The following is a 22,035-nucleotide window of genomic DNA, read 5'->3' as shown; positions in this document are numbered from 1 at the left end:
ACAACATATTTCGATTTCAGACCTCTGGGTTGTCGGGGGAAGGAGTTTGGCCTACGTTGACTTCTATGGCACGAAACTTTACAGGCAACCTCAAACGTGCTATGTGGACAACATATTTCGATTTCAGACCTCTGGGTTGTCAGGGGAAGGAGTTTGGCCTACGTTGACTTCAGTAACACGAAACTTTACAATCAACACCAGAAGTGCCATTTGGACAACATATTTAAATTTCAGACCTCTAGGTTGTCAGGGGAAGGAGTTTGGCCTACGTTGACTTCAGTAACACGAAACTTTACAAACAACACCAGAAGTGCCATTCAGACAACATATTCAAATTTCAGACCTCTAGGTTGTCGGGGGAAGGAGTTTGGCCTACGTTGACTTCAGTAACACAAAACTTTACAAACAACACCAGAAGTGCCATTCAGACAACATATTTCGATTTCAGACCTCTGGGTTGTCGGGGGAAGGAGTTTGGCCTACGTTGACTTCTATGGCACGAAACTTTACAGGCAACCTCAAACGTGCTATGTGGACAACATATTTCGATTTCAGACCTCTGGGTTGTCGGGGGAAGGAGTTTGGCCTACGTTGACTTCTATGGCACGAAACTTTACAGGCAACCTCAAATGTTCTATCCGGACAACATATTTCGATTTCAGACCTTTTGGTTGTCGGGGGAAGGAGTTTGGCCTACGTTGACTTCAGTAACACGAAACTTTACAAACAACAGCAGAAGTGCCATTAAGACAACATATTCAAATTTCAGACCTCTAGGTTGTCGGGGGAAGGAGTTTGGCCTACGTTAACTTCTGTGTCACGAAACTTTACAATCAACACCAGAAGTGCCATTCGGACAACGTATTATGATTTCAGACCTCTGGAATGTCGGGGGAAGGAGTTTGGCCTACGTTAACTTCTGTGTCACGAAACTTTACAGACAACCTCAAGTGTGCTATCCGGACAACGTATTTTGATTTCAGGCCTCTGGGTTGTCAGGGGAAGGAGTTTGGCCTACGTTAACTTCAGTAACACGAAACTTTACAAACAACACCAGAAGTGCCATTTGGACAACATATTTAAATTTCAGACCTCTAGGTTGTCAGGGGAAGGAGTTTGGCCTACGTTGACTTCTGTGGCACGAAACTTTACAGGCAACCTCAAATGTGCTATCCGGACAACATATTTATATTTCAGACCTCTGCGTTGTCGGGGGAAGGAGTTTGGCCTACGTTGACATTTGTGGCACGAAACTTTACAGGCAACCCTAGAGGTGCTATCTGGACAACATATTTCGATTTCAGCCCTCTGAGTTGTAGGGGGAAGGAGTTTGGCCTAAGTTGACTTCTGTAACACGAAACTTTACAAGCAACACCAGAGGTGCGATTTGGACAACATATTTCAATTTCAGACCTCTGGCTTGTCGGAGGAAGGAGTTTGGCCTACGTTGACTTCTGTGGCACGACACTTTACAAGCAACACCAAAGGTACAATTTGGACAACGTATTTCAATTTCATACCTCTGGGATGTCGGGGGAAGGAGTTTGGCCTACGTTGACTTCTGTGGCACGAAACTTTAAAGGCAACCTCAAATGTGCTATACGGACAACAAATTTCAATTTCAGACCTCTGGGTTGTAGGAGGAAGGAGTTTGGCCTACGTTGAATTCTGTAACACGAAACTTTACAAACAACACCAGAAGTGCCATTTGGACAACATATTTCGATATCAGACCTCTGGGTTGTCGGGGGAAGGAGTTTGGCCTACGTTGACTTCTGTGGCACGAAACTTTACAGGCAACCCTAGAGGTGCTATCTGGACAACATATTTCGATTTCAGACCTCTGAGTTGTAGGGGGAAGGAGTTTGGCCTGCGTTGACTTTTGTGGCACGAAACTTTAAAGGTTACCTCAAATGTGCTATCCGGACAACATATTACGATTTCAGACCTCTGGGATGTCGGGTGAAGGATTTTGGCCTACGTTGACTTCTGTAACACAAAACTATACATGCAACCTCAAATGTGCTATCCGGACAACATATTTCAATTTCAGACCTCTGCATTGTCGGGGGAAGGAGTTTGGCCTACGTTGACATTTGTGGCACGAAACTTTACAGGCAACGCTAGAGGTGACATTTGGACAACATATTTCGATTTCAGACCTCTGAGTTGTAGGGGGAAGGAGTTTGGCCTACGTTAACTTCTGTGGCAAGAAACTTTACAGGCAACCTCAAATGTGCTATCCCGACAACATATTTCAATTTCAGACCTCTGGGTTGTCGGGGGAAGGAGTTTGGCCTATGTTGAGTTTTGTGGCACGAAACTTTAAAGGCAACCTCAAATGTGCTATCCGGACAACATATTTCAATTTCAGACCTCTGGGTTGTAGGGGGAAGGAGTTTGGCCTACGTTGACTTCAATAACACGAAACTAACCCTAAAGTTAACCCTAACCCTAAATTCTTAACCCTAACCCTAACCCTAACCCTAATTCTTAACCCTAACCCTAAATTCTTAACCCTAACCCTAACCCTAATTCTTAACCCTAACCCTAACCCTAACCCTAACCCTAATTCTTAACCCTAACCCTAACCCTAACCCTAACCCTAAATTATTAACCCTAACCCTAACCCTAATTCTTAACCCTAACCCTAACCCTAACCCTAATTCTTAACCCTAACCGTAACCCTAATTCTTAACCCTAATTTTTAACCCTAATTCTTAACCCTAACCCTAAATTCTTAACCCTAACCCTAACCCTAATTCCTAACCCTAACCCTAAATTCTTAACCCTAACCCTAACCCTAACCCTAACCCTAACCATAACCTAACCCTAACCCTAACCTAACCCTAACCCTAACCCTAATTCCTAACCCTAACCCTAAATTCTTAACCCTAACCCTAACCCTAACCCTAACCCTAACCTTAACCTAACCCTAACCCTAACCCTAACCCTAATTCTTAACCCAAATTCTTAACCATAACCCTAAATTCTTAACCCTAACCCTAACACTAATTCTTAACCCTAACCTTAAATTCTTAACCCTAACCCTAACCGTAATTCTTAACCCTAATTCTTAACCCTAATTCTTAACCCTAACCCTAACCCTAATTCTTAACCCTAACCCTAAATTCTTAACCCTAACCCTAACCCTAATTCTTAACCCTAACCCTAACCCTAATTCTTAACCCTAACCCTAACCCTAACCCTAACCCTAAATTATTAACCCTAACCCTAACCCTAATTCTTAACCCTAACCCTAACCCTAACCCTAACCCTAAATTATTAACCCTAACCCTAACCCTAATTCTTAACCCTAACCCTAACCCTAACCCTAATTCTTAACCCTAGGGTTAGGGTTAGGGTTATGGTTAGGGTTAGGGTTAGGGTTAGGGTTAGGGTTAGGTTTTTGTTATATACAATGACTTCCCCCAGTACAGCCCATCAGGCTGCATGGTTTGAGTAGGAAGACCAAGGGTAGTGCACGGGCCGGCGCCTGTTAGGCATTGCTACTGTGCTTGAGGTCAATGAGCAGGTAAAATCTGAACCGATCTGTCTTTTCTAGCTTAATCCTACTTCGTCCGAGTGCTAGGTCTCTAAATTTGTTTATTTTAATTGTGAGGTCACAGGGAGCATAGTGAGGAGTGCGCCACTAGACTGAGCAGGGCACCCTCTAGACCGTCTTGGCCTTTCTAGCTCACCCATTCCCTCTCCCTAAAGTTAATGTTTAACTAGGGAGCGAATGGGTGTGAAGACATATTTACATGAGTATTAAATCTCTAAATTTGTTTATTTTAATTGTGAGGTCACAGGGAGCATAGTGAGGAGTGCGCCACTAGACTGAGCAGGGCACCCTCTAGACCGTCTTGGCCTTTCTAGCTCACCCATTCCCTCTCCCTAAAGTTAATGTTTAACTAGGGAGCGAATGGGTGTGAAGACATATTTACATGAGTATTAAGTCTCTAAAGTTGTTTATTTTAAATGTGAGGTCACAGGGAGCATAGTGAGGAGTGCGCCACTAGACTGAGCAGGGCACCCTCTAGACCGTCTTGGCCTTTCCAGCTCACCCATTCCCTCTCCCTAAAGTTAATGTTTAACTAGGGAGCGAATGGGTGTGAAGACATTTTAATTGAGTATTAGGTCCCTAAGGTTTTGTTTAAAATAGTTTTGGTATTTTATAATAATTTTTTTATTTTTTTATTATTACTACTTGAAATAATTTACATGATTAGTATTATTAGAACAGGAAGTCCAAATGGGATCTGTTATTTAAGTAATTTAAGGACACATCATCAGTAGTGTGCCTCAGAGTCATAGGGTGTTTCGGCCTTTTAAACACTATACACCCTCTTCTGAGGTGGCCCGCCTTAGGTTGATCATTCCTAGGCTTGTGTCCTATCCTTCAATTAAAGTAAGAGTCCTAAGGTCATAGTAAGGTGAATGTATCTTTAATTGATGTTTTAATATCGTATCATATTCTAATTATTATGAAGTAAAAAGACATTTATTAAACAATTAAAAGGTTCAATTAAGCAATATTAAATTGTATGTATTAAAAAGTATTTCTAAAATAAAAATTGATATTAAAAATACCTTTCGGAAGAGAATGATCCTTCATCAGGCACAGACTTGCCTCAGTTCCAGCTCTAAAATGGTTTCCCCTGTCCTGCTGCTTATATAGGCTTCCAGGAACAGGCTCCGCCCCTTGTTTAATTTTAAATGTTCAGTTAAGTCAATTCCCAAGGGGGAGTGGATTTTTAAAGGGAATATTTATTCCTCTTTTTAGATTTTAGGTTTGGATTAAGGCTGTGATTCCCCAGATAAGTATTTTTTAATTCTTTTCAGGTTTTATGGAGAAATATCCTTAATGACCCTTTGTTAATAGAGAGTTTGGTTTGATGACACATTCGTACTCTGTGTTTTTAAGGTTTTGAGGAGAGATTTCCTTAATTTTTGGTTTGATGACCCTTTGGTACGTATTTGTTTTTAGGTTGTGAGGAGAGATTTCCTTTGTTTTTAGTTTAATGACCCTTTGGTAATACAGAGTTCGGTTTGATGACACATTCGGGATCTGTGTTTTTTTTAAAGGTTTTGAGGAGAGATTTCCTTCGAGTTTTAGTCTTTGTTTTTAGTTTAATGACCCTTTGGTAATACAGAGTTCGGTTTGATGACACATTCGGGATCTGTGTTTTTTTTAAGGTTTTGAGGAGAGATTTCCTTCGATTTTTAGTCTTTGTTTTTAATGACCCTTTGGTAATACAGAGTTCGGTTTGATGACACATTCGGGATCTGTGTTTTTTTTAAGGTTTTGAGGAGAGATTTCCTTCGATTTTTAGTTATGTTTAGGGTTAGGTTAAGATTTAGGTTATGTTTAGGGCTAGGTTTAGATTTAGGTTATGTTTAGGGTTAGGGTTAGGGTTAGGGTTAGGTTTAGGGTTAGGTTTTAGGTTTAGGTTATGTTTAGGGCTAGGTTTAGATTTAGGTTATGTTTAGGGTTAGGTTTTAGGTTTAGGTTATGTTTAGGGCTAGGTTTAGATTTAGGTTATGTTTAGGGTTAGGTTTTAGGTTTAGGTTATGTTTAGGGCTAGGTGTAGATTTAGGTTATGTTTAGGGTTAGGTTTTAGGTTTAGGTTATGTTTAGGGCTAGGTTTAGATTTAGGTTATGTTTAGGGTTAGGTTTTAGGTTTAGGTTATGTTTAGGGCTAGGTGTAGATTTAGGTTATGTTTAGGGTTAGGTTTTAGGTTTAGGTTATGTTTTAGGGCTAGGGTTAGATTCAGGTTATGTTTAGGGTTAGGTTTAGATTAAGGCCATGTTTAGGGTTGGGTTTGGGGTCAGGTTATGTTTAGGGTTAGGTTTCGGTTATGTTTAGGGTTAGGTTTAGGGTATGTTTAGGGTTAGGTTTAGAGTTAGGTTATGTTTAGGGTTAGGTTTAGATTTAGACTATGTTTTAGGGTTGGGTTTAGGGTTAGGTTATGTGTAGGCAATATACAAAATAATAATAATAATAATAATAATAATTTTACTTAAAGTTCCAAGAGAATTTGGCTTGGCTCATTAGACCAGTGAGACTCATGTAGCATGCCTGGTCCGAAGGCTCTGGCAAGGGTTAGGTTTTTGTTATATACAATGACTTCCCCCAGTACAGCCCATCAGGCTGCATGGTTTGAGTAGGAAGACCAAGGGTAGTGCACGGGCCGGCGCCTGTTAGGCATTGCTACTGTGCTTGAGGTCAATGAGCAGGTAAAATCTGAACCGATCTGTCTTTTCTAGCTTAATCCTACTTCGTCCGAGTGCTAGGTCTCTAAATTTGTTTATTTTAATTGTGAGGTCACAGGGAGCATAGTGAGGAGTGCGCCACTAGACTGAGCAGGGCACCCTCTAGACCGTCTTGGCCTTTCTAGCTCACCCATTCCCTCTCCCTAAAGTTAATGTTTAACTAGGGAGCGAATGGGTGTGAAGACATATTTACATGAGTATTAAATCTCTAAATTTGTTTATTTTAATTGTGAGGTCACAGGGAGCATAGTGAGGAGTGCGCCACTAGACTGAGCAGGGCACCCTCTAGACCGTCTTGGCCTTTCTAGCTCACCCATTCCCTCTCCCTAAAGTTAATGTTTAACTAGGGAGCGAATGGGTGTGAAGACATATTTACATGAGTATTAAGTCTCTAAAGTTGTTTATTTTAAATGTGAGGTCACAGGGAGCATAGTGAGGAGTGCGCCACTAGACTGAGCAGGGCACCCTCTAGACCGTCTTGGCCTTTCCAGCTCACCCATTCCCTCTCCCTAAAGTTAATGTTTAACTAGGGAGCGAATGGGTGTGAAGACATTTTAATTGAGTATTAGGTCCCTAAGGTTTTGTTTAAAATAGTTTTGGTATTTTATAATAATTTTTTTATTTTTTTATTATTACTACTTGAAATAATTTACATGATTAGTATTATTAGAACAGGAAGTCCAAATGGGATCTGTTATTTAAGTAATTTAAGGACACATCATCAGTAGTGTGCCTCAGAGTCATAGGGTGTTTCGGCCTTTTAAACACTATACACCCTCTTCTGAGGTGGCCCGCCTTAGGTTGATCATTCCTAGGCTTGTGTCCTATCCTTCAATTAAAGTAAGAGTCCTAAGGTCATAGTAAGGTGAATGTATCTTTAATTGATGTTTTAATATCGTATCATATTCTAATTATTATGAAGTAAAAAGACATTTATTAAACAATTAAAAGGTTCAATTAAGCAATATTAAATTGTATGTATTAAAAAGTATTTCTAAAATAAAAATTGATATTAAAAATACCTTTCGGAAGAGAATGATCCTTCATCAGGCACAGACTTGCCTCAGTTCCAGCTCTAAAATGGTTTCCCCTGTCCTGCTGCTTATATAGGCTTCCAGGAACAGGCTCCGCCCCTTGTTTAATTTTAAATGTTCAGTTAAGTCAATTCCCAAGGGGGAGTGGATTTTTAAAGGGAATATTTATTCCTCTTTTTAGATTTTAGGTTTGGATTAAGGCTGTGATTCCCCAGATAAGTATTTTTTAATTCTTTTCAGGTTTTATGGAGAAATATCCTTAATGACCCTTTGTTAATAGAGAGTTTGGTTTGATGACACATTCGTACTCTGTGTTTTTAAGGTTTTGAGGAGAGATTTCCTTAATTTTTGGTTTGATGACCCTTTGGTACGTATTTGTTTTTAGGTTGTGAGGAGAGATTTCCTTTGTTTTTAGTTTAATGACCCTTTGGTAATACAGAGTTCGGTTTGATGACACATTCGGGATCTGTGTTTTTTTTAAAGGTTTTGAGGAGAGATTTCCTTCGAGTTTTAGTCTTTGTTTTTAGTTTAATGACCCTTTGGTAATACAGAGTTCGGTTTGATGACACATTCGGGATCTGTGTTTTTTTTAAGGTTTTGAGGAGAGATTTCCTTCGATTTTTAGTCTTTGTTTTTAATGACCCTTTGGTAATACAGAGTTCGGTTTGATGACACATTCGGGATCTGTGTTTTTTTTAAGGTTTTGAGGAGAGATTTCCTTCGATTTTTAGTTATGTTTAGGGTTAGGTTAAGATTTAGGTTATGTTTAGGGCTAGGTTTAGATTTAGGTTATGTTTAGGGTTAGGGTTAGGGTTAGGGTTAGGTTTAGGGTTAGGTTTTAGGTTTAGGTTATGTTTAGGGCTAGGTTTAGATTTAGGTTATGTTTAGGGTTAGGTTTTAGGTTTAGGTTATGTTTAGGGCTAGGTTTAGATTTAGGTTATGTTTAGGGTTAGGTTTTAGGTTTAGGTTATGTTTAGGGCTAGGTGTAGATTTAGGTTATGTTTAGGGTTAGGTTTTAGGTTTAGGTTATGTTTAGGGCTAGGTTTAGATTTAGGTTATGTTTAGGGTTAGGTTTTAGGTTTAGGTTATGTTTAGGGCTAGGTGTAGATTTAGGTTATGTTTAGGGTTAGGTTTTAGGTTTAGGTTATGTTTTAGGGCTAGGGTTAGATTCAGGTTATGTTTAGGGTTAGGTTTAGATTAAGGCCATGTTTAGGGTTGGGTTTGGGGTCAGGTTATGTTTAGGGTTAGGTTTCGGTTATGTTTAGGGTTAGGTTTAGGGTATGTTTAGGGTTAGGTTTAGAGTTAGGTTATGTTTAGGGTTAGGTTTAGATTTAGACTATGTTTTAGGGTTGGGTTTAGGGTTAGGTTATGTGTAGGCAATATACAAAATAATAATAATAATAATAATAATAATTTTACTTAAAGTTCCAAGAGAATTTGGCTTGGCTCATTAGACCAGTGAGACTCATGTAGCATGCCTGGTCCGAAGGCTCTGGCAAGGGTTAGGTTTTTGTTATATACAATGACTTCCCCCAGTACAGCCCATCAGGCTGCATGGTTTGAGTAGGAAGACCAAGGGTAGTGCACGGGCCGGCGCCTGTTAGGCATTGCTACTGTGCTTGAGGTCAATGAGCAGGTAAAATCTGAACCGATCTGTCTTTTCTAGCTTAATCCTACTTCGTCCGAGTGCTAGGTCTCTAAATTTGTTTATTTTAATTGTGAGGTCACAGGGAGCATAGTGAGGAGTGCGCCACTAGACTGAGCAGGGCACCCTCTAGACCGTCTTGGCCTTTCTAGCTCACCCATTCCCTCTCCCTAAAGTTAATGTTTAACTAGGGAGCGAATGGGTGTGAAGACATATTTACATGAGTATTAAATCTCTAAATTTGTTTATTTTAATTGTGAGGTCACAGGGAGCATAGTGAGGAGTGCGCCACTAGACTGAGCAGGGCACCCTCTAGACCGTCTTGGCCTTTCTAGCTCACCCATTCCCTCTCCCTAAAGTTAATGTTTAACTAGGGAGCGAATGGGTGTGAAGACATATTTACATGAGTATTAAGTCTCTAAAGTTGTTTATTTTAAATGTGAGGTCACAGGGAGCATAGTGAGGAGTGCGCCACTAGACTGAGCAGGGCACCCTCTAGACCGTCTTGGCCTTTCCAGCTCACCCATTCCCTCTCCCTAAAGTTAATGTTTAACTAGGGAGCGAATGGGTGTGAAGACATTTTAATTGAGTATTAGGTCCCTAAGGTTTTGTTTAAAATAGTTTTGGTATTTTATAATAATTTTTTTATTTTTTTATTATTACTACTTGAAATAATTTACATGATTAGTATTATTAGAACAGGAAGTCCAAATGGGATCTGTTATTTAAGTAATTTAAGGACACATCATCAGTAGTGTGCCTCAGAGTCATAGGGTGTTTCGGCCTTTTAAACACTATACACCCTCTTCTGAGGTGGCCCGCCTTAGGTTGATCATTCCTAGGCTTGTGTCCTATCCTTCAATTAAAGTAAGAGTCCTAAGGTCATAGTAAGGTGAATGTATCTTTAATTGATGTTTTAATATCGTATCATATTCTAATTATTATGAAGTAAAAAGACATTTATTAAACAATTAAAAGGTTCAATTAAGCAATATTAAATTGTATGTATTAAAAAGTATTTCTAAAATAAAAATTGATATTAAAAATACCTTTCGGAAGAGAATGATCCTTCATCAGGCACAGACTTGCCTCAGTTCCAGCTCTAAAATGGTTTCCCCTGTCCTGCTGCTTATATAGGCTTCCAGGAACAGGCTCCGCCCCTTGTTTAATTTTAAATGTTCAGTTAAGTCAATTCCCAAGGGGGAGTGGATTTTTAAAGGGAATATTTATTCCTCTTTTTAGATTTTAGGTTTGGATTAAGGCTGTGATTCCCCAGATAAGTATTTTTTAATTCTTTTCAGGTTTTATGGAGAAATATCCTTAATGACCCTTTGTTAATAGAGAGTTTGGTTTGATGACACATTCGTACTCTGTGTTTTTAAGGTTTTGAGGAGAGATTTCCTTAATTTTTGGTTTGATGACCCTTTGGTACGTATTTGTTTTTAGGTTGTGAGGAGAGATTTCCTTTGTTTTTAGTTTAATGACCCTTTGGTAATACAGAGTTCGGTTTGATGACACATTCGGGATCTGTGTTTTTTTTAAAGGTTTTGAGGAGAGATTTCCTTCGAGTTTTAGTCTTTGTTTTTAGTTTAATGACCCTTTGGTAATACAGAGTTCGGTTTGATGACACATTCGGGATCTGTGTTTTTTTTAAGGTTTTGAGGAGAGATTTCCTTCGATTTTTAGTCTTTGTTTTTAATGACCCTTTGGTAATACAGAGTTCGGTTTGATGACACATTCGGGATCTGTGTTTTTTTTAAGGTTTTGAGGAGAGATTTCCTTCGATTTTTAGTTATGTTTAGGGTTAGGTTAAGATTTAGGTTATGTTTAGGGCTAGGTTTAGATTTAGGTTATGTTTAGGGTTAGGGTTAGGGTTAGGGTTAGGTTTAGGGTTAGGTTTTAGGTTTAGGTTATGTTTAGGGCTAGGTTTAGATTTAGGTTATGTTTAGGGTTAGGTTTTAGGTTTAGGTTATGTTTAGGGCTAGGTTTAGATTTAGGTTATGTTTAGGGTTAGGTTTTAGGTTTAGGTTATGTTTAGGGCTAGGTGTAGATTTAGGTTATGTTTAGGGTTAGGTTTTAGGTTTAGGTTATGTTTAGGGCTAGGTTTAGATTTAGGTTATGTTTAGGGTTAGGTTTTAGGTTTAGGTTATGTTTAGGGCTAGGTGTAGATTTAGGTTATGTTTAGGGTTAGGTTTTAGGTTTAGGTTATGTTTTAGGGCTAGGGTTAGATTCAGGTTATGTTTAGGGTTAGGTTTAGATTAAGGCCATGTTTAGGGTTGGGTTTGGGGTCAGGTTATGTTTAGGGTTAGGTTTCGGTTATGTTTAGGGTTAGGTTTAGGGTATGTTTAGGGTTAGGTTTAGAGTTAGGTTATGTTTAGGGTTAGGTTTAGATTTAGACTATGTTTTAGGGTTGGGTTTAGGGTTAGGTTATGTGTAGGCAATATACAAAATAATAATAATAATAATAATAATAATTTTACTTAAAGTTCCAAGAGAATTTGGCTTGGCTCATTAGACCAGTGAGACTCATGTAGCATGCCTGGTCCGAAGGCTCTGGCAAGGGTTAGGTTTTTGTTATATACAATGACTTCCCCCAGTACAGCCCATCAGGCTGCATGGTTTGAGTAGGAAGACCAAGGGTAGTGCACGGGCCGGCGCCTGTTAGGCATTGCTACTGTGCTTGAGGTCAATGAGCAGGTAAAATCTGAACCGATCTGTCTTTTCTAGCTTAATCCTACTTCGTCCGAGTGCTAGGTCTCTAAATTTGTTTATTTTAATTGTGAGGTCACAGGGAGCATAGTGAGGAGTGCGCCACTAGACTGAGCAGGGCACCCTCTAGACCGTCTTGGCCTTTCTAGCTCACCCATTCCCTCTCCCTAAAGTTAATGTTTAACTAGGGAGCGAATGGGTGTGAAGACATATTTACATGAGTATTAAATCTCTAAATTTGTTTATTTTAATTGTGAGGTCACAGGGAGCATAGTGAGGAGTGCGCCACTAGACTGAGCAGGGCACCCTCTAGACCGTCTTGGCCTTTCTAGCTCACCCATTCCCTCTCCCTAAAGTTAATGTTTAACTAGGGAGCGAATGGGTGTGAAGACATATTTACATGAGTATTAAGTCTCTAAAGTTGTTTATTTTAAATGTGAGGTCACAGGGAGCATAGTGAGGAGTGCGCCACTAGACTGAGCAGGGCACCCTCTAGACCGTCTTGGCCTTTCCAGCTCACCCATTCCCTCTCCCTAAAGTTAATGTTTAACTAGGGAGCGAATGGGTGTGAAGACATTTTAATTGAGTATTAGGTCCCTAAGGTTTTGTTTAAAATAGTTTTGGTATTTTATAATAATTTTTTTATTTTTTTATTATTACTACTTGAAATAATTTACATGATTAGTATTATTAGAACAGGAAGTCCAAATGGGATCTGTTATTTAAGTAATTTAAGGACACATCATCAGTAGTGTGCCTCAGAGTCATAGGGTGTTTCGGCCTTTTAAACACTATACACCCTCTTCTGAGGTGGCCCGCCTTAGGTTGATCATTCCTAGGCTTGTGTCCTATCCTTCAATTAAAGTAAGAGTCCTAAGGTCATAGTAAGGTGAATGTATCTTTAATTGATGTTTTAATATCGTATCATATTCTAATTATTATGAAGTAAAAAGACATTTATTAAACAATTAAAAGGTTCAATTAAGCAATATTAAATTGTATGTATTAAAAAGTATTTCTAAAATAAAAATTGATATTAAAAATACCTTTCGGAAGAGAATGATCCTTCATCAGGCACAGACTTGCCTCAGTTCCAGCTCTAAAATGGTTTCCCCTGTCCTGCTGCTTATATAGGCTTCCAGGAACAGGCTCCGCCCCTTGTTTAATTTTAAATGTTCAGTTAAGTCAATTCCCAAGGGGGAGTGGATTTTTAAAGGGAATATTTATTCCTCTTTTTAGATTTTAGGTTTGGATTAAGGCTGTGATTCCCCAGATAAGTATTTTTTAATTCTTTTCAGGTTTTATGGAGAAATATCCTTAATGACCCTTTGTTAATAGAGAGTTTGGTTTGATGACACATTCGTACTCTGTGTTTTTAAGGTTTTGAGGAGAGATTTCCTTAATTTTTGGTTTGATGACCCTTTGGTACGTATTTGTTTTTAGGTTGTGAGGAGAGATTTCCTTTGTTTTTAGTTTAATGACCCTTTGGTAATACAGAGTTCGGTTTGATGACACATTCGGGATCTGTGTTTTTTTTAAAGGTTTTGAGGAGAGATTTCCTTCGAGTTTTAGTCTTTGTTTTTAGTTTAATGACCCTTTGGTAATACAGAGTTCGGTTTGATGACACATTCGGGATCTGTGTTTTTTTTAAGGTTTTGAGGAGAGATTTCCTTCGATTTTTAGTCTTTGTTTTTAATGACCCTTTGGTAATACAGAGTTCGGTTTGATGACACATTCGGGATCTGTGTTTTTTTTAAGGTTTTGAGGAGAGATTTCCTTCGATTTTTAGTTATGTTTAGGGTTAGGTTAAGATTTAGGTTATGTTTAGGGCTAGGTTTAGATTTAGGTTATGTTTAGGGTTAGGGTTAGGGTTAGGGTTAGGTTTAGGGTTAGGTTTTAGGTTTAGGTTATGTTTAGGGCTAGGTTTAGATTTAGGTTATGTTTAGGGTTAGGTTTTAGGTTTAGGTTATGTTTAGGGCTAGGTTTAGATTTAGGTTATGTTTAGGGTTAGGTTTTAGGTTTAGGTTATGTTTAGGGCTAGGTGTAGATTTAGGTTATGTTTAGGGTTAGGTTTTAGGTTTAGGTTATGTTTAGGGCTAGGTTTAGATTTAGGTTATGTTTAGGGTTAGGTTTTAGGTTTAGGTTATGTTTAGGGCTAGGTGTAGATTTAGGTTATGTTTAGGGTTAGGTTTTAGGTTTAGGTTATGTTTTAGGGCTAGGGTTAGATTCAGGTTATGTTTAGGGTTAGGTTTAGATTAAGGCCATGTTTAGGGTTGGGTTTGGGGTCAGGTTATGTTTAGGGTTAGGTTTCGGTTATGTTTAGGGTTAGGTTTAGGGTATGTTTAGGGTTAGGTTTAGAGTTAGGTTATGTTTAGGGTTAGGGTTAGGTTAGGGTTAGGGTTAGGGTTAGGGTTAGGGTTATGGTTAGGGTTAGGGTTAGGGTTAGGGTTAGGGTTAGGGTTAGGGTTAGGGTTAGGTTAGGGTTAGGGTTAGGGTTAGGGTTAGGGTTAGGGTTAGGGTTAGGGTTAGGGTTAGGGTTAGGGTTAGGGTTAGGGTTAGGGTTAGGGTTAGGGTTAGGGTTAGGGTTAGGGTTAGGGTTAGGGTTAGGGTTAGGGTTAGGGTTAGGGTTAGGGTTAGGGTTAGGGTTAGGGTTAGGGTTAGGGTTAGGGTTAGGGTTAGGGTTAGGGTTAGGGTTAGGGTTAGGGTTAGGGTTAGGGTTAGGGTTAGGGTTAGGGTTAGGGTTAGGGTTAGGGTTAGGGTTAGGGTTAGGGTTAGGGTTAGGGTTAGGGTTAGGGTTAGGGTTAGGGTTAGGGTTAGGGTTAGGGTTAGGGTTAGGGTTAGGGTTAGGGTTAGGGTTAGGGTTAGGGTTAGGGTTAGGGTTAGGGTTAGGGTTAGGGTTAGGGTTAGGGTTAGGGTTAGGGTTAGGGTTAGGGTTAGGGTTAGGGTTAGGGTTAGGGTTAGGGTTAGGGTTAGGGTTAGGGTTAGGGTTAGGGTTAGGGTTAGGGTTAGGGTTAGGGTTAGGGTTAGGGTTAGGGTTAGGGTTAGGGTTAGGGTTAGGGTTAGGGTTAGGGTTAGGGTTAGGGTTAGGGTTAGGGTTAGGGTTAGGGTTAGGGTTAGGGTTAGGGTTAGGGTTAGGGTTAGGGTTAGGGTTAGGGTTAGGGTTAGGGTTAGGGTTAGGGTTAGGGTTAGGGTTAGGGTTAGGGTTAGGGTTAGGGTTAGGGTTAGGGTTAGGGTTAGGGTTAGGGTTAGGGTTAGGGTTAGGGTTAGGGTTAGGGTTAGGGTTAGGGTTAGGGTTAGGGTTAGGGTTAGGGTTAGGGTTAGGGTTAGGGTTAGGGTTAGGGTTAGGGTTAGGGTTAGGGTTAGGGTTAGGGTTAGGGTTAGGGTTAGGGTTAGGGTTAGGGTTAGGGTTAGGGTTAGGGTTAGGGTTAGGGTTAGGGTTAGGGTTAGGGTTAGGGTTAGGGTTAGGGTTAGGGTTAGGGTTAGGGTTAGGGTTAGGGTTAGGGTTAGGGTTAGGGTTAGGGTTAGGGTTAGGGTTAGGGTTAGGGTTAGGGTTAGGGTTAGGGTTAGGGTTAGGGTTAGGGTTAGGGTTAGGGTTAGGGTTAGGGTTAGGGTTAGGGTTAGGGTTAGGGTTAGGGTTAGGGTTAGGGTTAGGGTTAGGGTTAGGGTTAGGGTTAGGGTTAGGGTTAGGGTTAGGGTTAGGGTTAGGGTTAGGGTTAGGGTTAGGGTTAGGGTTAGGGTTAGGGTTAGGGTTAGGGTTAGGGTTAGGGTTAGGGTTAGGGTTAGGGTTAGGGTTAGGGTTAGGGTTAGGGTTAGGGTTAGGGTTAGGGTTAGGGTTAGGGTTAGGGTTAGGGTTAGGGTTAGGGTTAGGGTTAGGGTTAGGGTTAGGGTTAGGGTTAGGGTTAGGGTTAGGGTTAGGGTTAGGGTTAGGGTTAGGGTTAGGGTTAGGGTTAGGTTAGGGTTAGGGTTAGGGTTAGGGTTAGGGTTAGGGTTAGGGTTAGGGTTAGGGTTAGGGTTAGGGTTAGGGTTAGGGTTAGGGTTAGGGTTAGGGTTAGGGTTAGGGTTAGGGTTAGGGTTAGGGTTAGGGTTAGGGTTAGGGTTAGGGTTAGGGTTAGGGTTAGGGTTAGGGTTAGGGTTAGGGTTAGGGTTAGGGTTAGGGTTAGGGTTAGGGTTAGGGTTAGGGTTAGGGTTAGGGTTAGGGTTAGGGTTAGGGTTAGGGTTAGGGTTAGGGTTAGGGTTAGGGTTAGGGTTAGGGTTAGGGTTAGGGTTAGGGTTAGGGTTAGGGTTAGGGTTAGGGTTAGGGTTAGGGTTAGGGTTAGGGTTAGGGTTAGGGTTAGGGTTAGGGTTAGGGTTAGGGTTAGGGTTAGGGTTAGGGTTAGGGTTAGGGTTAGGGTTAGGGTTAGGGTTAGGGTTAGGGTTAGGGTTAGGGTTAGGGTTAGGGTTAGGGTTAGGGTTAGGGTTAGGGTTAGGGTTAGGGTTAGGGTTAGGGTTAGGGTTAGGGTTAGGGTTAGGGTTAGGGTTAGGGTTAGGGTTAGGGTTAGGGTTAGGGTTAGGGTTAGGGTTAGGGTTAGGGTTAGGGTTAGGGTTAGGGTTAGGGTTAGGGTTAGGGTTAGGGTTAGGGTTAGGGTTAGGGTTAGGGTTAGGGTTAGGGTTAGGGTTAGGGTTAGGGTTAGGGTTAGGGTTAGGGTTAGGGTTAGGGTTAGGGTTAGGGTTAGGGTTAGGGTTAGGGTTAGGGTTAGGGTTAGGGTTAGGGTTAGGGTTAGGGTTAGGGTTAGGGTTAGGGTTAGGGTTAGGGTTAGGGTTAGGGTTAGGGTTAGGGTTAGGGTTAGGGTTAGGGTTAGGGTTAGGGTTAGGGTTAGGGTTAGGGTTAGGGTTAGGGTTAGGGTTAGGGTTAGGGTTAGGGTTAGGGTTAGGGTTAGGGTTAGGGTTAGGGTTAGGGTTAGGGTTAGGGTTAGGGTTAGGGTTAGGGTTAGGGTTAGGGTTAGGGTTAGGGTTAGGGTTAGGGTTAGGGTTAGGGTTAGGGTTAGGGTTAGGGTTAGGGTTAGGGTTAGGGTTAGGGTTAGGGTTAGGGTTAGGGTTAGGGTTAGGGTTAGGGTTAGGGTTAGGGTTAGGGTTAGGGTTAGGGTTAGGGTTAGGGTTAGGGTTAGGGTTAGGGTTAGGGTTAGGGTTAGGGTTAGGGTTAGGGTTAGGGTTAGGGTTAGGGTTAGGGTTAGGGTTAGGGTTAGGGTTAGGGTTAGGGTTAGGGTTAGGGTTAGGGTTAGGGTTAGGGTTAGGGTTAGGGTTAGGGTTAGGGTTAGGGTTAGGGTTAGGGTTAGGGTTAGGGTTAGGGTTAGGGTTAGGGTTAGGGTTAGGGTTAGGGTTAGGGTTAGGGTTAGGGTTAGGGTTAGGGTTAGGGTTAGGGTTAGGGTTAGGGTTAGGGTTAGGGTTAGGGTTAGGGTTAGGGTTAGGGTTAGGGTTAGGGTTAGGGTTAGGGTTAGGGTTAGGGTTAGGGTTAGGGTTAGGGTTAGGGTTAGGGTTAGGGTTAGGGTTAGGGTTAGGGTTAGGGTTAGGGTTAGGGTTAGGGTTAGGGTTAGGGTTAGGGTTAGGGTTAGGGTTAGGGTTAGGGTTAGGGTTAGGGTTAGGGTTAGGGTTAGGGTTAGGGTTAGGGTTAGGGTTAGGGTTAGGGTTAGGGTTAGGGTTAGGGTTAGGGTTAGGGTTAGGGTTAGGGTTAGGGTTAGGGTTAGGGTTAGGGTTAGGGTTAGGGTTAGGGTTAGGGTTAGGGTTAGGGTTAGGGTTAGGGTTAGGGTTAGGGTTAGGGTTAGGGTTAGGGTTAGGGTTAGGGTTAGGGTTAGGGTTAGGGTTAGGGTTAGGGTTAGGGTTAGGGTTAGGGTTAGGGTTAGGGTTAGGGTTAGGGTTAGGGTTAGGGTTAGGGTTAGGGTTAGGGTTAGGGTTAGGGTTAGGGTTAGGGTTAGGGTTAGGGTTAGGGTTAGGGTTAGGGTTAGGGTTAGGGTTAGGGTTAGGGTTAGGGTTAGGGTTAGGGTTAGGGTTAGGGTTAGGGTTAGGGTTAGGGTTAGGGTTAGGGTTAGGGTTAGGGTTAGGGTTAGGGTTAGGGTTAGGGTTAGGGTTAGGGTTAGGGTTAGGGTTAGGGTTAGGGTTAGGGTTAGGGTTAGGGTTAGGGTTAGGGTTAGGGTTAGGGTTAGGGTTAGGGTTAGGGTTAGGGTTAGGGTTAGGGTTAGGGTTAGGTTAGGGTTAGGGTTAGGGTTAGGGTTAGGGTTAGGGTTAGGGTTAGGGTTAGGGTTAGGGTTAGGGTTAGGGTTAGGGTTAGGGTTAGGGTTAGGGTTAGGGTTAGGGTTAGGGTTAGGGTTAGGGTTAGGGTTAGGGTTAGGGTTAGGGTTAGGGTTAGGGTTAGGGTTAGGGTTAGGGTTAGGGTTAGGGTTAGGGTTAGGGTTAGGGTTAGGGTTAGGGTTAGGGTTAGGGTTAGGGTTAGGGTTAGGGTTAGGGTTAGGGTTAGGGTTAGGGTTAGGGTTAGGGTTAGGGTTAGGGTTAGGGTTAGGGTTAGGGTTAGGGTTAGGGTTAGGGTTAGGGTTAGGGTTAGGGTTAGGGTTAGGGTTAGGGTTAGGGTTAGGGTTAGGGTTAGGGTTAGGGTTAGGGTTAGGGTTAGGGTTAGGGTTAGGGTTAGGGTTAGGGTTAGGGTTAGGGTTAGGGTTAGGGTTAGGGTTAGGGTTAGGGTTAGGGTTAGGGTTAGGGTTAGGGTTAGGGTTAGGGTTAGGGTTAGGGTTAGGGTTAGGGTTAGGGTTAGGGTTAGGGTTAGGGTTAGGGTTAGGGTTAGGGTTAGGGTTAGGGTTAGGGTTAGGGTTAGGGTTAGGGTTAGGGTTAGGGTTAGGGTTAGGGTTAGGGTTAGGGTTAGGGTTAGGGTTAGGGTTAGGGTTAGGGTTAGGGTTAGGGTTAGGGTTAGGGTTAGGGTTAGGGTTAGGGTTAGGGTTAGGGTTAGGGTTAGGGTTAGGGTTAGGGTTAGGGTTAGGGTTAGGGTTAGGGTTAGGGTTAGGGTTAGGGTTAGGGTTAGGGTTAGGGTTAGGGTTAGGGTTAGGGTTAGGGTTAGGGTTAGGGTTAGGGTTAGGGTTAGGGTTAGGGTTAGGGTTAGGGTTAGGGTTAGGGTTAGGGTTAGGGTTAGGGTTAGGGTTAGGGTTAGGGTTAGGGTTAGGGTTAGGGTTAGGGTTAGGGTTAGGGTTAGGGTTAGGGTTAGGGTTAGGGTTAGGGTTAGGGTTAGGGTTAGGGTTAGGGTTAGGGTTAGGGTTAGGGTTAGGGTTAGGGTTAGGGTTAGGGTTAGGGTTAGGGTTAGGGTTAGGGTTAGGGTTAGGGTTAGGGTTAGGGTTAGGGTTAGGGTTAGGGTTAGGGTTAGGGTTAGGGTTAGGGTTAGGGTTAGGGTTAGGGTTAGGGTTAGGGTTAGGGTTAGGGTTAGGGTTAGGGTTAGGGTTAGGGTTAGGGTTAGGGTTAGGGTTAGGGTTAGGGTTAGGGTTAGGGTTAGGGTTAGGGTTAGGGTTAGGGTTAGGGTTAGGGTTAGGGTTAGGGTTAGGGTTAGGGTTAGGGTTAGGGTTAGGGTTAGGGTTAGGGTTAGGGTTAGGGTTAGGGTTAGGGTTAGGGTTAGGGTTAGGGTTAGGGTTAGGGTTAGGGTTAGGGTTAGGGTTAGGGTTAGGGTTAGGGTTAGGGTTAGGGTTAGGGTTAGGGTTAGGGTTAGGGTTAGGGTTAGGGTTAGGGTTAGGGTTAGGGTTAGGGTTAGGGTTAGGGTTAGGGTTAGGGTTAGGGTTAGGGTTAGGGTTAGGGTTAGGGTTAGGGTTAGGGTTAGGGTTAGGGTTAGGGTTAGGGTTAGGGTTAGGGTTAGGGTTAGGGTTAGGGTTAGGGTTAGGGTTAGGGTTAGGGTTAGGGTTAGGGTTAGGGTTAGGGTTAGGGTTAGGGTTAGGGTTAGGGTTAGGGTTAGGGTTAGGGTTAGGGTTAGGGTTAGGGTTAGGGTTAGGGTTAGGGTTAGGGTTAGGGTTAGGGTTAGGGTTAGGGTTAGGGTTAGGGTTAGGGTTAGGGTTAGGGTTAGGGTTAGGGTTAGGGTTAGGGTTAGGGTTAGGGTTAGGGTTAGGGTTAGGGTTAGGGTTAGGGTTAGGGTTAGGGTTAGGGTTAGGGTTAGGGTTAGGGTTAGGGTTAGGGTTAGGGTTAGGGTTAGGGTTAGGGTTAGGGTTAGGGTTAGGGTTAGGGTTAGGGTTAGGGTTAGGGTTAGGGTTAGGGTTAGGGTTAGGGTTAGGGTTAGGGTTAGGGTTAGGGTTAGGGTTAGGGTTAGGGTTAGGGTTAGGGTTAGGGTTAGGGTTAGGGTTAGGGTTAGGGTTAGGGTTAGGGTTAGGGTTAGGGTTAGGGTTAGGGTTAGGGTTAGGGTTAGGGTTAGGGTTAGGGTTAGGGTTAGGGTTAGGGTTAGGGTTAGGGTTAGGGTTAGGGTTAGGGTTAGGGTTAGGGTTAGGGTTAGGGTTAGGGTTAGGGTTAGGGTTAGGGTTAGGGTTAGGGTTAGGGTTAGGGTTAGGGTTAGGGTTAGGGTTAGGGTTAGGGTTAGGGTTAGGGTTAGGGTTAGGGTTAGGGTTAGGGTTAGGGTTAGGGTTAGGGTTAGGGTTAGGGTTAGGGTTAGGGTTAGGGTTAGGGTTAGGGTTAGGGTTAGGGTTAGGGTTAGGGTTAGGGTTAGGGTTAGGGTTAGGGTTAGGGTTAGGGTTAGGGTTAGGGTTAGGGTTAGGGTTAGGGTTAGGGTTAGGGTTAGGGTTAGGGTTAGGGTTAGGGTTAGGGTTAGGGTTAGGGTTAGGGTTAGGGTTAGGGTTAGGGTTAGGGTTAGGGTTAGGGTTAGGGTTAGGGTTAGGGTTAGGGTTAGGGTTAGGGTTAGGGTTAGGGTTAGGGTTAGGGTTAGGGTTAGGGTTAGGGTTAGGGTTAGGGTTAGGGTTAGGGTTAGGGTTAGGGTTAGGGTTAGGGTTAGGGTTAGGGTTAGGGTTAGGGTTAGGGTTAGGGTTAGGGTTAGGGTTAGGGTTAGGGTTAGGGTTAGGGTTAGGGTTAGGGTTAGGGTTAGGGTTAGGGTTAGGGTTAGGGTTAGGGTTAGGGTTAGGGTTAGGGTTAGGGTTAGGGTTAGGGTTAGGGTTAGGGTTAGGGTTAGGGTTAGGGTTAGGGTTAGGGTTAGGGTTAGGGTTAGGGTTAGGGTTAGGGTTAGGGTTAGGGTTAGGGTTAGGGTTAGGGTTAGGGTTAGGGTTAGGGTTAGGGTTAGGGTTAGGGTTAGGGTTAGGGTTAGGGTTAGGGTTAGGGTTAGGGTTAGGGTTAGGGTTAGGGTTAGGGTTAGGGTTAGGGTTAGGGTTAGGGTTAGGGTTAGGGTTAGGGTTAGGGTTAGGGTTAGGGTTAGGGTTAGGGTTAGGGTTAGGGTTAGGGTTAGGGTTAGGGTTAGGGTTAGGGTTAGGGTTAGGGTTAGGGTTAGGGTTAGGGTTAGGGTTAGGGTTAGGGTTAGGGTTAGGGTTAGGGTTAGGGTTAGGGTTAGGGTTAGGGTTAGGGTTAGGGTTAGGGTTAGGGTTAGGGTTAGGGTTAGGGTTAGGGTTAGGGTTAGGGTTAGGGTTAGGGTTAGGGTTAGGGTTAGGGTTAGGGTTAGGGTTAGGGTTAGGGTTAGGGTTAGGGTTAGGGTTAGGGTTAGGGTTAGGGTTAGGGTTAGGGTTAGGGTTAGGGTTAGGGTTAGGGTTAGGGTTAGGGTTAGGGTTAGGGTTAGGGTTAGGGTTAGGGTTAGGGTTAGGGTTAGGGTTAGGGTTAGGGTTAGGGTTAGGGTTAGGGTTAGGGTTAGGGTTAGGGTTAGGGTTAGGGTTAGGGTTAGGGTTAGGGTTAGGGTTAGGGTTAGGGTTAGGGTTAGGGTTAGGGTTAGGGTTAGGGTTAGGGTTAGGGTTAGGGTTAGGGTTAGGGTTAGGGTTAGGGTTAGGGTTAGGGTTAGGGTTAGGGTTAGGGTTAGGGTTAGGGTTAGGGTTAGGGTTAGGGTTAGGGTTAGGGTTAGGGTTAGGGTTAGGGTTAGGGTTAGGGTTAGGGTTAGGGTTAGGGTTAGGGTTAGGGTTAGGGTTAGGGTTAGGGTTAGGGTTAGGGTTAGGGTTAGGGTTAGGGTTAGGGTTAGGGTTAGGGTTAGGGTTAGGGTTAGGGTTAGGGTTAGGGTTGGGTTAGGGGTTGGGTAGTTGGGGTAGGGGTTAGGGGTAGGGGTTGGGGGTGGGGAGGGTAGGGGGTAGGGTGTAGGGGTGAGGGTGTAGGGTTAGGAGTAGGGTCCTTGGGTTGAGGGTCTAGGGGTTCATGGGTGGGTTGTGGGTTTAGGGTTAGGGTTAGGTTAGGGTTAGGGTTAGGGGTAGGGGTTAGGGTTAGGG

The sequence above is a fragment of the Astyanax mexicanus genome, unplaced genomic scaffold (genome assembly GCF_023375975.1).
Source record: "Astyanax mexicanus isolate ESR-SI-001 unplaced genomic scaffold, AstMex3_surface scaffold_62, whole genome shotgun sequence".
Classification (NCBI taxonomy): Eukaryota; Metazoa; Chordata; class Actinopteri; order Characiformes; family Acestrorhamphidae; genus Astyanax; species Astyanax mexicanus.
Note: the sequence above shows the minus strand (reverse complement) of the source record.